The 16,430-nt window shown below is 41.5% G+C and overlaps 1 protein-coding gene across 2 annotated transcripts in view; it reads left to right on the top strand.

The window, feature by feature from the left end:
• Positions 1 to 16,430, top strand: part of prkd1 (protein kinase D1) — a 334,526-nt gene that overhangs the window by 134,456 nt on the left and 183,640 nt on the right. The gene's annotated exons all lie outside the window — the stretch shown is intronic.

Below are 16,430 nucleotides of genomic sequence, written 5' to 3'. Positions count from 1 at the left end.
ATAGAATCTTGATGGCTATCCTGTTCCCTCTCAAACATAACATGAGCACTGTGCTTTTGTGGAATGTGCAGGATGCATGCATTAGCAGACCAACTTCAGACTGTCTTGTGATCTCCGTGGAGATACCAGGTCTTTGTTTCTAGTGTGCATTTTATTCAAACGCTTTGAACTCTTAGATTTACATTTGAGGAGTTAATACGAGAGCCATCTGTCATAGTTTTAACTGTTACCTGTCACATGGTAGCATTATACAAACACAATATTGAATTGAATTCAATTCAATTCAATTCCGAGGGCACAGTGAAAAGCTTTGTCTTGTGAGCAATACAGGCAGATCACAGAGTTAAGTAGCATAGATAAGTAAATAATAGATAAACAGCGACAAAACCAAAAACACAGTTACAGGCGAATGCTAAGAGTTTGTGAGTCCATTCAGTATTCTAACAACAGTAGGGTAGAAACTGTTTCAAAACCGGCTGGTGCATGTGTTCAGACTTCTGTACCTTCTCCCCAATGGTAGAGGTTGTAGAAAAACATTGCCAGGGTGGGATGGATCTTTGAGAATGCTGGCGGCCTTTCCTTGACAACGAGCCTGGTAGATGGATTCTATAGATGGGAGGTTGGCCTTTGTGATTGTCCGGGCCGAGTTCACCACTCTCTGTAACCATTTCCGATCTTGATTGGTACTTACATACCAGGTAGTGATGCATCCAGACAGAATGCTCTCGATGGCGCACCTATAAATGTTGGCAAGGGTATTTGCCGTCATGCCAAATTTCCTCAGCTGACTGAGGAAGAAGAGACGTTGTTGGGCCTTTGTAACCAGTGAGTCCACATGAAGAGTCCAAGAAAGCTTGTTGTGGATGACCACTCCCAGGACCTTGACATTCTCCACTTGTTCCACCTCTGTGCTGTTAATGTGAAGGGGGGCATGAGGAACATCCCACTAAAAGTCAATAATGTATTCCTTGGTTTTGCTGGCATTGAGAGCTAGGTTGTTCAGTGCACCATTTATTCAGGTTTTCCACCTCCCATCTGTAGTCTGTTTTGTCGCCATCTGAGATTTGACTGACTATGGTGGTGTCATCAGCGAACTTGTAAATGGCATTAGTCTGGTATAACTATACTGACATAAATAATAAAATCTTCACCTGCATATCAATCACCCACACAGCACAGACAATGTCCCCTTTTCTGAAAATCCAGATCATACTAAATGCCAGTTTGTGGAATCAGCATATCTGTGTTGCATTCCAGCCATGCATTTAAATTCACTCTGATAAAGGACAATATAAACAGAGATAGTTTAATTCATTTCAGCATATACAAACATCATTATGTAGATCAAATGGTTTGTTGAATCCAAACTCCGTTAGACCAGTATGAATTCTTGGAAATGAATCAAGTGTAGCATATGCAAAGAACCTAGAGTAGGAGTTCCCTTATCAAGACAAATGGTTCCTCAGTGTCTGCGAATCTGCACGTATGTGCACAGCTAATGCACAAACAATTTGACTTCGGGAGAGATGTTGCGGATTGGAGCAAGTGGCCAATAAGTGGCAAAAGGAATACGTTTGCCAATATGGGGGGATTATCGGTCTGTATATTATAGCACTCTGTATCCAAATTCACACGACTATGAGACTATGCTGGCAGTGAACTGGAAAACGGAGGTCAAGTGACAGAGATCAGGAATTCGGCTAATTTGGCTTGAGTCCAGCCCAGCATGTGTTTAGACACAATACAGGACCGTCTATAAATCTCAACAGGGAAAAGCAATTCTGATCATATGTAAACAGTAATGCAAGGTTTATGTCTTAAAGTCCGTGTGAAAAAAAGTCATATACACATTCCCAGAATGAATTAGTAACCATAGTTAATGTCAGTTAATTGTGTTTTCTTTGCTGGCCATTAAAGAGACTTTAGAAATTAAACTGGATCTTTAGAGTGACGGGAGAACTCAACAATTAAACCTCTTTCAAAATATACTCAGGAATTAACTGTTGTCACTGAATCCAACCAGGAAATCATGTGCATGTATTAAAATTTCATTTTCTGTCATTTAAAATTAAGTGACTTACAGGAGGTAAATTAATATTTACTAAAAATGTCTATTTTTGTGATTATTCCATTTTCAGCGGTATTAATCAAATTATACCAAGCTACCATTCTTAAACACACTGAGGGATATTTTTCAAACACTTTTTTTCAAATTATGTTTAAAAAAGCTGCCATAGCATTGGGTTCTTAAAGTAAGTTGACTTCATGGGGTGAGCATCATTCTGTCACAATTTTCTCTATGAGGGCTTCATTTTTGGGCTATCATTTGGTGAAACAGAGTTTATAAGCTTGTAGCAAGCACTGGTGTCTATCTGGCATTTCATATTCATTTGATGTTTTTGTTTTGCTTTCTTCATTGCAGTAGTTACAAAGCATTATTCTCACGTAGACAACCTGCCAAGGTGTAGATTGAATCATTTCAATCTTTGTCTGACACCTCTCTAGCACCCACGTTTGATTGTTCCAAATTGTCACCCAGTCTCTACAATTTATCAGGTTGTTAGTCTGCTTTCTTGCTAAACACTTATGTGCAAAGTTGTTTAACTTCTTGTAATTAAAACACAGTTTTCTCTCCAAACTGAACATGTGAAGTGACCTGACGAAGGAGCAGTGCTCTGAAAGCTTAGGATTTCAAATAAACCTGTTGGACTGTAACCTGGTGTCATGTGACTTCTGACTTTATGTGATAATCTCCACAATATTTGCAACTTGTCCTTTGACCTTGATCTTTTTGCTGGTTTTTCTGTGGACACTTGTTTTTCTCCACTCAGAAGGTCCAGGTTGCTTTTCAACATAGTAATGATTTCCGAGCTGTTTATCAAAATTATTCACAGGACTGAACTGTTTCTCCAAAGTTTGGATAAAGTCACCTGCTCTCACTTGTGTGTGGTGTAGCTATTGGTTCACAAGCTCAAAGCCTCTGCACATGTTTATACTTTTTCAAGTCAGAATCTCTCAGGAGTTTCACTAACATATTAGGATTTCTGTGAGGTTAGAGTCTGTATCTCAACCTTGAGTCAGACTGTTTCTCTTTCCAAAGTAGGAATTTATAAAATGTCACTTGGACTGACTGCCAACAGATTGTGTGCTTTTTTGAACAAAATAGAATGTATCTGCAAATACAAATCTGCAAACGCAAAATCACCCCATAGGCACGTGCGTGTGTACGTGTGGGCTTGACAGAGTGTGTGCACGAATGTGATGTAGTATATGCCTGTGAGAGAGTGTGTGCGCAAGTGTGTGTGTATGTGTGTGAGCAGGTATGTATATGAGAGAGGATCTGTGTGACTGTGATCATGTGCAAGTGTGTGTGTGTGTGCATGTGAGAGAGAGTGTGTAGTTTAGTGGGGGGTTACCTGCAGTGTCACATGAACCCAAGGTCCTGGTTGAGGCTGTTCTCATGGTGACTGAATTTGGCTATCAGCCTCTGCTCGGCCAGTATGCGTTGTCGCAAGATGTGTCATTGTGTCAACAAGGACACTACCATTACACGTGGGGACACTACCCACCGTGTACGCAGCAGATAATCATGTGTCTCAGCCAATGTTGTCTATCTCATTGCTGCAGACAGCGATGCCCTGAGGCATGGTACATTGGCGAAACCTAACGATACTATGACAACAGATGAATGGACACTGCACAACAATTGCCAGACAAGGATGTTTACTCTCAGTCGGGGAACACATCAGCGGTCAGGGACATTCATCCTCGGATTTCCGGGTGACCATCCTCCAAGGCAGACTTCAATAGACAATAGATAATAGGTGCAGGAGTAGGCCATTCAGCCATTCGAGCCTGCACCGCCATTCAATATAATCATGGCTGATCATTCCTAAACAGTATCCTGTTCCTGCCTTATCTCCATAACCCTTGATTCCACTATGTTTGAGAGCTCTATCCAACTCTTTCTTAAATGAATCCAGAGAGTGGGCCTCCACTGCCCTCTGGGGCATAGCATTCCACACAGCCACCACTCTCTGGGTGAAGAAGTTTCTCCTCATCTCTGTCCTAAATGGTCTACCCCGTATTTTTAAGCTGTGTCCTCTGGTTCGGCTCTCACCCATCAGTGGAAATATGTTTCCTACTGCCAGAGTGTTCAATCCTTTCATAATCTTATACGTCTCAATCAGATCCCCTCTCAATCTTCGAAACTCAAGGGTATACAAGCCCAGCCGCTTCAGTCTTTCAGTGTAAGGTAATCCTGCCATTCCAGGAATTGACCTCGTGAACCTACGCTGCACTCCCTCAATAGCCAGAATGTCTTTTCTCAAATTTGGAGACCAGAACTGCACACAGTACTCCAGGTGTGGTCTCACCAGGGCCCTGTACAGCTGCAGAAGCACCTCTTTGCTTCTATACTCAATTCCTCTTGTTATGAAGGCCAGCATGCTATTAGCCTTCTTCACTACCTGCTGTACCTGCATGCTGGCCTTCATTGACTGGTGTACAATAACACCCAGATCTCTCTGTACTGCCCCTTTACAAAAATTGATTCCATTGAGGTAGTAGTCTGCCTTCCTGTTCTTGCCACCAAAGTGGATAACCATACATTTATCCACATTAAACTGCATCTGCCATGCATCTGCCCACTCACTTAACTTGTCCAGGTCACCCTGTAATCTCCTAACATCCTCATCACATTTCACCCTGCCACCCAGCTTTGTATCATCAGCAAATTTGCTAATGTTATTGCTGATACCATCTTCTATATCATTAATAAATATTGTAAAAAGCTGCGGTCCCAGCACTGATCCCTGCGGTACCCCACTGGTCACTGCCTGCCATTCCGAAATGGAGACGTTTATCACTACCCTTTATTTCCTATTAGCCAACCAATTTTCAATCCAATTTAGTACTTTGCCCCCAATACAATACGCCCTAATTTTACTCACTAACCTCCTGTGTAGGACTTTATCAAAAGCTTTCTGAAAGTCCAGGTACACTACATCCACTGGATCTCCTTCGTCCAACTTCAGAGTTACATCCTCAAAAAATTCAAGAAGATTAGTCAAGCATGATTTCCCCTTCATAAATCCATGCTGACTCTGTCCTATCCTGTTACTACTATCCAGATGTGCAGTAATTTCATCCTTTATAATAGACTCCAGCATCTTTCCCACCACTGAGGTCAGACTAACTGGTCTATAATTTCCTGCTTTCTCTCGCCCACCTTTCTTAAAAAGTGGTATAACATTAGCCACCCTCCAATCCTCAGGAACCGACCCCGAATCTATTGAACTCTGGAAAATAATCACCAACACATCCACGATTTCCCGAGCCACCTCCTTCAGTACCCTGGGATGCAGACCATCAGGACCCGGAGACTTATCAACCTTCAGACCTAACAGTCCCTCCAACACCAAATCCTGGCAAATATAAATTCCCTTAAGTTCAGGTCCTTCAGCCACTGTTACCTCAGGGAGATTACTTGTGTCTTCCCCAGTGAACACAGATCTGAAGTACCCATTTAATTCCTCTGCCATTTCTTTGTTCCTAGTAATATATTCCCCTGTTTCTGTCTTCAAGGGCCCAATTTTTGTCCTAGCCATTTTTTTGCCTTGCACATACCTAAAAAAGCTTTTACTATCCTCCTTAATATTCTTGGCCAGTTTACCTTCGTATCTCATTTTTCCTCTGCGTATTTCCTTCTTAGTAATCCTCTGTTGCTCTTTAAAAGCTTCCCTGTCCTCAGTTTTCCCACTTATCTTAGCTATGTTATACTTTTTCTCTTTTAACTTTATATGTTTCTTTACTTCCCTCGTCAGCCACGGCCGCCCATGCCTCCTCCTGGGATCTTTCTTCCTTTTAGGAATGAACTGATCCTGCAACTTATACACAGAACTATCCGCCATTGTTCCTCCACGGTCATCCCCGCTAAGGTATTGCACCATTGAACTTTGGCCAGCTCCTCCCTCATAGCTCCATAGTTCCCTTTATTCAACAGAAGTACTGTCACTTCCGACTGTACCCTCTCCCTCTCAAATTGCAGATTGAAGCTTATTGTATTATGGTCACTACTTCCCAATGGCTCCTTCACTTCGAGGTCTCTGACCAATTCTGGTTCGTTGCACAATACCAGATCCAGAATTGCCTTCTCCCTGGTCGGCTCCAGCACCAGCTGCTCTAAGAATCCATCTCTGAGGCACTCCACAAAGTCTCTTTCTTGAGGCCCAATACCATCCTGATTCTCCCAGTCTACCTGCATGTTAAAATCCCCCATAACAACTGTAGTGACATCTTTGCGACAGGCCAATTTCAGCTTCTGATTTAACTTACATCCGACATCCAGACTACTGTTTGGGGGCCTGTAGATGACTCCCAAGAGGGTCTTTTTACCGTTAGTATTTCGAAGCTCTATCCACACTGACTCTACATCCCCTGACTCTAGGTCCCCCCGCGCAAGGGACTGCCCATCAGTCTGTCCTTACGATAGCACATGTATCCTTGAATATTCATTTCCCAGGCCCTGTCCACTTGAAGCCACGTCTCAGTTATCCCCACAATATCGTATCTGCCAATTTCCAAAAGAGCCTCAAGCTCATCCATCTTATGTCTAATGCTTCGTGCATTCATGTATAGTATTTTTAATTTGTTACTGCTCTCAGCCTTTCCATCAACCCTTATTTCACTCAACCTTACAGCATGATGCCTTTCCGAGTTTTCTGCCTCATTGATACAGTTGTCTTTCTTGACTTCTCTTGTTCTAACTTTCCCTTCAATTTCCTTTTTAAACATCCAGCTTGTCCCCTCCCCCCCGCTACTTAGTTTAAATGTAGCGGTGTTGCAGTAGAAAACCTGCCTGCCAGAATGCTGGTCCCTAACCTATTAAGGTGCAAGCCGTCTCTCTTGTAGAATTTATGCTTACCACAAAATATATCCCAGTGATCCAAGAACTTAAATCCTTGCTTCCTGCACCAGTTCCCCAACCACACGTACAAGTCTTTATATCCCTGTTTCTGGCCACACGAGCCCGAGGAACTGGAAGCAAACCGGAGATAACCACTTTGGACGTCCTGCTTTTCAGCCTTCTTCCTAGTTCTCCGAAGTCTCGCTGTAGTATGTTCCTCCTCTTCTTCCCGACATCATTTGTGCCGACATGTACCACCACCTCTGGCTCTTCACCCTCATCCTTGAGGATTTCCTGCACTCTGTCCTCGATGTCTTTCACTCTAGCACCAGGAAGGCAACACACCATCCTTAAATCCCGTCTGCTGCCACAAAAACTCCGGTCAGTTCCTCTCACGATGGAGTCCCCTATTACCATGGCTCTGTGCGATGTCCGACTCTTCCGCTCTGCCTCTGCGGCAACTTTTGATTGACAAACTTGGCCGCCTTGCGAACTGGCAGTGTCATCAGTCTCTGTTTCCAAAAGCTTCAACTTGTTCCTGACAGGTACTTCTCCCAGGGTCTCTTGCACCTGTCTCCTCTCCGCCTTCCTCATTGTCTGCTCTCTTCTGCTCTCTTCTGGCATGATTGGTGTAATAATATCACTGAAGGTCTTGTCCACAAAGATCTCGTTCTCTCGGATGAGCCTAAGGTCTTCGAGTTCTTTCGTCAGCGCTGCAATATGCTCGGTCAGGTTACGCAGCAACGCAGAGTGGCCGAGCAGAGGCTGATAGCCAAGTTCGGTACCCACAAGGATGGCCTCAACCAGGACCTTAACTTCATGTCATACTACAGATGACCCCACTACACAATACACTCACATACACACACTCACACTCTCACTCTCTTTCTTCCTTACATGCGCGCGCGCGCGGGCACACATACACACACACACACACACACACACATATAAGTCTATGGGGTGATTTTGCATTTGCAGATTTTGCATTTGCAGATACATTCTATTTTGTTCAAAAAGCAGCAATCTGTAGACAGTCAGTCCATGTGACATTTTATAAATTCCTACTTTGGAAATAGAACCAGTTTGACTCAAGGTTGAGATCCAGATGGACTCTAACCTCACAGCTTTAATGCATTGTCTGAGCTGAGATCTCACCTTTTCTTATACTGATAAAACCTGAAGTTATCAGAGGACTGTGACTTGAAAGAAGTTCTGAGATTTACATATTAATCAATTGAAACCTGCATCCCCATTCTAAGTGACTAAAGACTTAACAGCAATCTCGGTTTGTTCAATACATCACATCAGTTGTATGACACTCTGATCTTTTGCTATAAGTTCTGTTATCCTGCCCCACTAGCTACCTGACAAAGGAGCAGTGCTCTCAAAGCTTGTACTTTCAAATAAACCTGTTGGACTATAACCTGGTGCTGTGTGAACTTTGTGTTGTTTAACTTTGATCACCCCAGTCCAACACTGGCACATCCACATCATGGCTTCACAGCTCTACACATTCCTGTTTTCCTCTCTCAGAAACTGTCCTTCTTGATAGCTCTTCATCACTCAATTGCAGTTCCCACTTCTGATTTTCTGCACTCCGAGGAGCACAGACTGTGTCTACTAAGTCTTTATTGAAGTGTCTGTAAGTTGGCTGTCTGCAGTGAGTATATGTCATGGTAGAGATCACATGATGACAGCAGACCAGGAAGGATATTTATATATTTCAATCCTAATATGTTTTACACCATTTTATGATTACCATTGCAACAAAGCGCTTTCTTCAGTATGGGTGAGGTTGTCCTTATCTGTCCTTTGGTTGGAAGATGACATAAACTCCCATGGCTTTGAGTTTCTGCCATGAACCATCATGTGAATGAACAGGCTGATTGTTGATCCACAGATCTTTGGGCCCATGGAGCAGCATGTTCCATAGTGGGATCCTGAGTGTAAGCTTTACTTCCTTTTCCTTTATTGTTTGCCGGGGCAACGTCCCATCGTTACAAGACTAGACTCCAAGAATGACGGAACTTGCTAATTAGGCCACTGTTGGAATATTGTGTGCAATTCTGGTCTCCTTCCTATCGGAAGGATGTTGTGAAACTTGAAAGAGTTGAGAAAAGATTTACAAGGATGTTGCCAGGGTTGGAGGATTTGAGCTATAGGGAGAGGCTCAACAGGCTGGGGCTGTTTTCCCTGGAGCGTTGGAGGTTAAGGGGTGACCTTATAGAGGTTTATAAAATCATGAGGGGCATGGATAGGATAAATAAGACAAAGCCTTTCCCTTGGGATTGGGGAGTCCAGAACTAGAGGGCATGGGTTTAGGATGAGAGAGGAATATATAAAAGGGACCTAAGGGACAACTTTTTCATGCAGAGGGTGGTACGTGTATGGAATGAGTTGCCAGAGGAAATGGTGGAGACTAGTACAATTGCAACATTTAAAAGGCATCTGTATGGATATATGAATAGAAGGGGTTTGAAGGGATATGGGCTGAGTGCTGGCACGTGGGACTAGATTAGGCTGGAATATCTGGTCAAAATGGACGAGTTGGACGGAAGGGTCTGTACTGTACATCTCTATGACTCTAAGCTGTCGCCATTTTGAATGAGTGGTAGCAAGCTCCTCACAGCCTTTAAGGTTTGTGCTACCCTGCTTCAAAGAGAGCTTCAGAGTCTTTGAATCATTTTCTTTGACCTCCCCTGGAAAACTGGCCACTTGAGAATTGAGTAGACAGGTCATGGCTGGGGGCAGGTTTTAGCCATCTAGGCAAAGTGTCTAATCCATGGTTGTTGAATTTTCAAGAATTTTGTCTAAATTCTTGTAGAATTGGTTTCAAGAAAGAGACTAACATGGTTTGCAATCCCCTATCTGGTTGCCCTTTAAATATGGCGTGAGGACTTTCAACCCTGAGATATACTGGTACAAGCAAAACCTTGCTGCCCCCCTGCCCCTAAGACTGGTCACTCTAAACATTCCTGCATATGTAATGAACTCAGAAGCAGGTAATCGCATGAGGGAACCTGACCTACCCCCAACTGGAGTTGTTTTCACCTCATTATGAGAGATTCCACCCATGAACTTTTAAATTCTCTCTAAAATAAAACCTAGCACTGTGCTTGAAGGTCGCCAGTTCCCTCTATTTAATCCCCATATGGGATTCTCACCTCAGATTCTGCCCTTTTGGCATGATACTCAACCATCCCTGTCCTTGAAACCCCTCCCACCTGCATCTGCACCAATCACATCATACACAACCCCTCCACTCTTCCCCAGTGATTGTTCCACCTTGGCCAGTACCCCTAACCATGTCCATTGATCTTTCATGGAGAGAATTCACTTGACGACCCACTGAGAAAATGAATTTCCTCCACGGCTCCCTCTTAAATGGGAAGCCCAAATGTTGAAACTCCTTGCAGTATCCACCCTCCCTCTAAGGGGCTTTATTAGCAGATTCATCGCTGCAAACTATTTATGAATTAATCTGTCCAATTTAGGATATTATTGCTGTGGTTTGTTTCAAACTTTCAAGTGCTAATGACTTAAACTAATAAGTGCTGTTTTAAATTCTTCAGTATGACATCAATTATTTTACAGAAGTAACGTTTACTTTTGTCATGCTTTGTGCCTTTCAATGTGAGTGGCTAATAGAGTTGTTTATTTCCTGACTGTCCGAGCTCCATCTGGGCAAGTTGCAAACCTTTCCATGCTCCAGTCTGGTCGTATGAGTCTCTCAGATATGATTTAAGTGTGGAACGGGAAACAACTGTGAGCATTAAAAATTACCGGCCATTTGTTCCAAAAATAGTTGAGTTTATTTTAGCTGTCACAAACATTTGCAGTGAAATAATGTTTTCGACTGATTTTATTTTGCTGAATTTGTAATTTGATAAATGGGAAAACCTTTTGAATCACTGCTTCCCCACCGTCCCCCCACCACCCATATTCCCAAAAGGAGAGACTCACTTTTCAAATATCAGCTGAAAATGAATATGCATTAGGGATTCCTGTGAACCTTTTCATATTTTACATTGCTTCTGAGAAAGGAACATAGTAGAATGGCTTGTGCACATGTATTCTGCCAAGTAGGAAAACAGTGTTCAATCAGGCAAGAGCCATAGGTGCTGCTGTCATGACAACTGCTCCATAACACTTGAACTGCTGTCATGGTGACCTTGATGTTCTGTTCATTATTCCTATATACAGTGACAAGTCCTTATTATGAGCAAAATTTATATCTGGTACATGAAACACGTAAATTCAACTGCAGTTTGTGATGCATTCATTCAACAAATTAGCTGCCAAGTGGTGTGTTGAATCTGCCACTTCATTGTTATTTGCTACTTTGTCATGATGTAAAAAAATAATTAAAATTTTTGCATTATAAAATTTCCACCAAGTAAAACTTGAAAGATTGAGACTGCACACAAGGAATAGTTCATTTTCAGTGCCAGAGAGGTTCAATGAAAGTAATCGACTCTTACAGTATTTTAATAGATCATAATTGTTAGGACCAAACTTGCTGTAGTGAGTTTAATTTGCATTTACAGCAATAATGCATTAACTTCTGCAACATTTGATATATTTCTGTGATGAGGTGTACAGAGAGATGCTGTTTTGAGTTTGTCCTCAAATGAAGGTGATGAAGCATTTGTACATAAATAACATAAAGCCCTCTTGGCCTCACAATTATTTTGACCACAAATTCTGAAATGTAACATTCTTTGAAAAATCAATATTAAGAGGAGGTAGTGTGGAACTTGCAGATATTCCTGGGATTGCAGGCTTAGTTAAAGATTTATTAGAGTTTGTTTTACACTTGGATAGATTCATAAAGGTTTGGAGGAATAGAGGCCAGGAGCAGGCAGTAGAATGTTGTGAAAGTCACTTAGCTGATTGGTGTGGTCTCATCCCCATATAAATAGACCAGGGAATGCTAGTTTCCTGCAAGTTCATAGCATTTAGACTCATTCTAAATGAGTGCCTCAGATTCAACAGGTCCTGAAATCTCTATTCCTGGTTTATATGTTTAAAATCAAGTCTTCACTGAGACCCTCATGCTAATTACATTCAGTTAGATGCTGTTGCATTTTTTAAAAAGTGCATTTTCTTAAACATGCTGGATTCAAATGTGTAATTGTAAGTTTGATTGGTTAGCATTTTAAATTTCATAACTCACTGAGTTAAATGGGAACATAAAGAAGGAAAATGACATTTTTTTCAGTTTTGATTGTTTATATTGACTTCTACATTTTTAAAGCTGACATTTGCATTATATGTTAATGGATTCCCAGGAAATTTCAGTCTAAGTTGTTGTCAGCAAGATCAGAATAATTTTAGCGCTACATCCTCAAGTTCAATTGAGGAAGTTCCAGGTCAATAATTCTTTCACTTTCTCAATCATTCAAAGCCTGAGTCAATGATGCAAATATTTATGGAAATAGTTTTTGTCACAGTTACCTGATGGAAAGATTAAATATGCATCAGGTTATTTGAAATAAAATTCTTAAGATGAAATGTGACTGTCAAAACACTCGATTTGTACACATTTCACAATTACAACAGATTCTCAAAATGGAAACAGTGGGAGCTATTGAAGCAAGTTACTTTCCTTTTAATTTCACAAGTTTTAATGCTGTGCAACTCTACATTTTAGGTTGTTTCAATTTCCTAGTAATCCTCAAAGTACTTAAAATGGAGATTAAATTATATTAATCAGTCTTGCCCTTCAAACATAAACATAAATATCGAATTTATAATGAAAATTTAAATCAAGGAAACAATGTGCTAATTTCAAATTGAACAGAATTTCACCTGATGTGGCTTTCCTATTATCATTTTCTCAGTAATCCCACTTCATCTGAAACTTCCACATGGTCTTGACTAAGCCTTCACAGTGTCAAGGGAGATCAACTAACGAAGACATAACTCACTCTTTTTGCTGAATAAACTCACAAACCTATGCTTCATATCTTGAACCATTGTTTGTTCACTTCAATCCCCACCTTTTAACATTTTTCCATGATCAGTAATTTCCCTGAAGGTGGTGAGCAGACCTCCATGCATGTGTTTGAATTACTACACAGAGCTCAATTCTACCCCAGTCAGCAGTAGTCAGAGTGGTGTGCTGAATTGCAACTGCTTCCACCCATTACTGTTGAACATGCTCTGACATTACATTACTTGGCTACAGTATAATTGAGGCATAAGGGAAGCAGATCATCAGTAATAGGCCCGTGTTAGCTTTTCTTCCTCTGCATGAGACTAAAATGTTTCAGCAGGTCATGGTTGTTGGCAAGTAAGTGTCAGATGCTGAGTAAAAATAAACCCATGTTTCAAGCGTTAGAATTTATTTTTGTACAGTGCTGCACATTGATTATAAATGGATGAATGAATACTTAATATTATCTGTTTATATCAAACCTCAGAGCTGCAATTTCACACCAGCTCTGTGACTTGCCAGTGAAGCAGATCTTGTACAATGGTTGTAATCTCAAGAACAGTGTGATACCACATTTTTAAGGAACCACTTTTGTCAGTAATAAATGGCCTGGTTTTACCCTGCTGCTGTCTCAGTTCTTGGGAGGCCAATTTCAATCAAGAGGACAAAATAAAACAAGCACTAACAAAACAAGAAACAGCTGCTTTGCATATGGAAATGTGTACAAATAAGCGTGGAAAAATATTACTGAACCATCTGATGTGTTCATGAACTACTAGATCCAAAAAGTAATGGCTTCTAAAACAGCTGAACCATTGTTATGTATAGCTCCCATTCCCTCTGTGTTGCCCACAACCCAATCTGTTGCCTGATTGCTGAGGTTAGCCAAACCACGCATTTATCTTTGTTTAAGCTACCATTTTCTGCTTCAGCTCCAATAAAGCATTTTGTAGAGACAGCACACTATGCTTGTCCTGAAGGATTAAACAGTACTGACTGCAGCTGATTTTTTTTTAAAAATCATTCACGGTGTTGCTGGCTGGGCCAGCATTTATTGTCCATCCCTAATTGCCCAGAGGGCAGTTAAGAGTCAACCAGATTGCTTTTGGTCTGGAGTCACATGTAAGTCAGATCAGGTGAGGGTGGCAGTTTCCTCCCGAGTGAACTAGCTGGGTTTTCCAACAGTCGATAATGGATTCATGGCTATTATTAAACTCTTAATTCCAGATTTTTATTGAATTCAAATTCCACCATCTGTCATGGTGGGATTCAAATTCGGGTCCCTGAAGCATTACCTGGGTCTCTGGGTTAACAATTCAGCGATAATACCACTAGGCCATCACCTCCCCACTGATTTGGTTTCATGTATTCTGGAAAGTTTAAGAACAGCAAGTCCCTTTTACATCTTTCACATATCTATGATCAAAATTTCCATTTCCAATGAATATTCACTGTCTTGAAAATTGCAAAGTAAAAGGACCAGTCTCTTTGTTCCTCTTCAGTTCTCTGCTTGAAGGCAAGTTCATCCCACAGTGCCATGGGCAGGGCAAGAAGCCATGTTCCTCACTCAGTCCAGCTGAAAAACGGATCAAACTCCATGCAGTTGGCATCAATTTAATCTGCATAGATTTTTGAATCAACTGATGACCCCTTCCCATAGCAGGAGTCCGGGTCGTTTTGTGGATGTGCTTACTTCATTCTGAAACATCAGCTCTCTTGCTTCTTTTATGCTGCCTGACCTGCTGGGCCTTTTCCAGTGCCATACTTTATCAACTCTTGATAATGGCAGCAACTCTAATGACTTTTTATTACATGGTTGACTGAGAATCACTCCCGTTCTTCTGCCTGCCTCTAGTGAATTTAGGGATGGATTTGTACACTGATTCTCAATCTATTGGCTGTCTTGTGGACACACCTTCCTTGGCCATCCAGTCCTGGAGTGGGATTTGAACGTACAGCTACTAGCTCAGGGGCAGGATTTTCACCCATTGTGTTACAAGTTCTCCTTCCAGTCATTTTACAAGGACAGGAAAACAATGTTGAGAAAGATGGATATTTGTTCCACTTCCAAGCAACAATAAAATTGTCCAAAATAACAAATATTACAATTTAAAAACACTTCTGGACAAAAAGAAACAATAAATATTTCTGATTAGCTGCAATTTCTATGAACCAATCATCAATTGCTTGAAAATTTGCTACCCACAAATGAAGCACAAAGTTCTTCCCAGATCTCAGCTCTGTTCCTGGATCACCTCAACATTTCAATACACCCAATGTACTCTGTACTGTGTAGTTTACTTGGAAAAAGTTTACACATGATCCATGTGTACATGTTAAATATGATCTGAAAAGAATGGGATCAGTTTGGCTCTGATTTGTATCCAGACAACTTTTCTAAGTGATAAGCACAAATGGTGTAAGGAATTCACCATGATGTAAAAGGGACTTGCTGAAACATATATACATATAAAATAGGAGCAGGAGGAGGCTGTTCAGCTTTTCGAGTTTGCCCCGCCATTCAATATGATCATGGCTAATCATCCCAACTTAGTATCCTCTTCCCACTTTCACCCTATACCATTTGACCCCTTTAATCCAATGTATATAATATAACCTTACTATAATTATAATGCTCTGGCCTTGACGCTTTGGAATTTTTGAGGCTTTGTTCAGGGCAACAGACTATATGAACTGCAATGGGTGCAGGCCAGGAGAATTATTCAAATGACACAGGAGAAGAGACTCTTGATGTACCCATTAAATGGAGCATCTATATGAGGCAGGCCTCAAGACCTTGTAGTGCTTGCAGATAGTTCCGTTTTCTGCTTTTCAGATAAATTGGAACAGTGGTTGGCTGGAAACCTTTCGGTTGCTGTTCTGAGAAAGCAACCAACCAAACCTGAGGAGCAGGCCTGCCCATTGAGGTCAGGTTAGTATTGAGTCAGTCAAATAGAGCCATAAAGATGTACAGCAAGGAAACAGACCCTTCGGTCCAACTCGTCCATGCCAACCAGACATCCTAACTTAGTCTAGTCACATTTGCCAGCACTTGTCCCATATCCTTCTAAACCATTCCTATTTATGTACCCATCTGGATGTCTTTTAAATGCTGTAATTGTATCAGCCTCCACCACTTCCTCTGGCAGCTCATCCCATACATGCACCACCCTTTTCAAGAAAACGTTGCCCGTTAGGTCCCTTTTAAATTTTTCCCCTCTCACCATAAACTTATGCCCTCTAGTTCTGCACTCCCCCACCGCAGGGAGAAGACCTTGTCTATTTATGCTATCCATGTCTCTCAAGATTTTATAAACCTCAATAAGGTTACCCTTCAGCCTGCAATTCTCCAGGGAAAACAGCCTCACCTTTACAGCCTCTCCTTCAAGCACAAACCTTCCTACCCTGGCAACATCCTTGTAAATCTTTTCTAAACCGTTTCAAGTTTTAATGACCTGATCCACATAAGTCACGTGTACTGGGGTGGTGGGAGTGCCTGGGTTTGTTCGAAGAAGTTGCCCACATTATTTCGGGACACATTACTATGAATGTCCAGATGTTTATATTTCCTGTATGATTAGCAAT

Source organism: Chiloscyllium plagiosum, unplaced genomic scaffold (genome assembly GCF_037043375.1).
Source record: "Chiloscyllium plagiosum isolate Xiang-an unplaced genomic scaffold, Cpla_swu_hap1 HiC_scaffold_8, whole genome shotgun sequence".
In the NCBI taxonomy this organism is placed as follows: Eukaryota; Metazoa; Chordata; class Chondrichthyes; order Orectolobiformes; family Hemiscylliidae; genus Chiloscyllium; species Chiloscyllium plagiosum.
The sequence above is the reverse complement of the archived record's forward strand: the minus strand, read 5'-3'. Positions and strand labels throughout refer to the sequence as shown.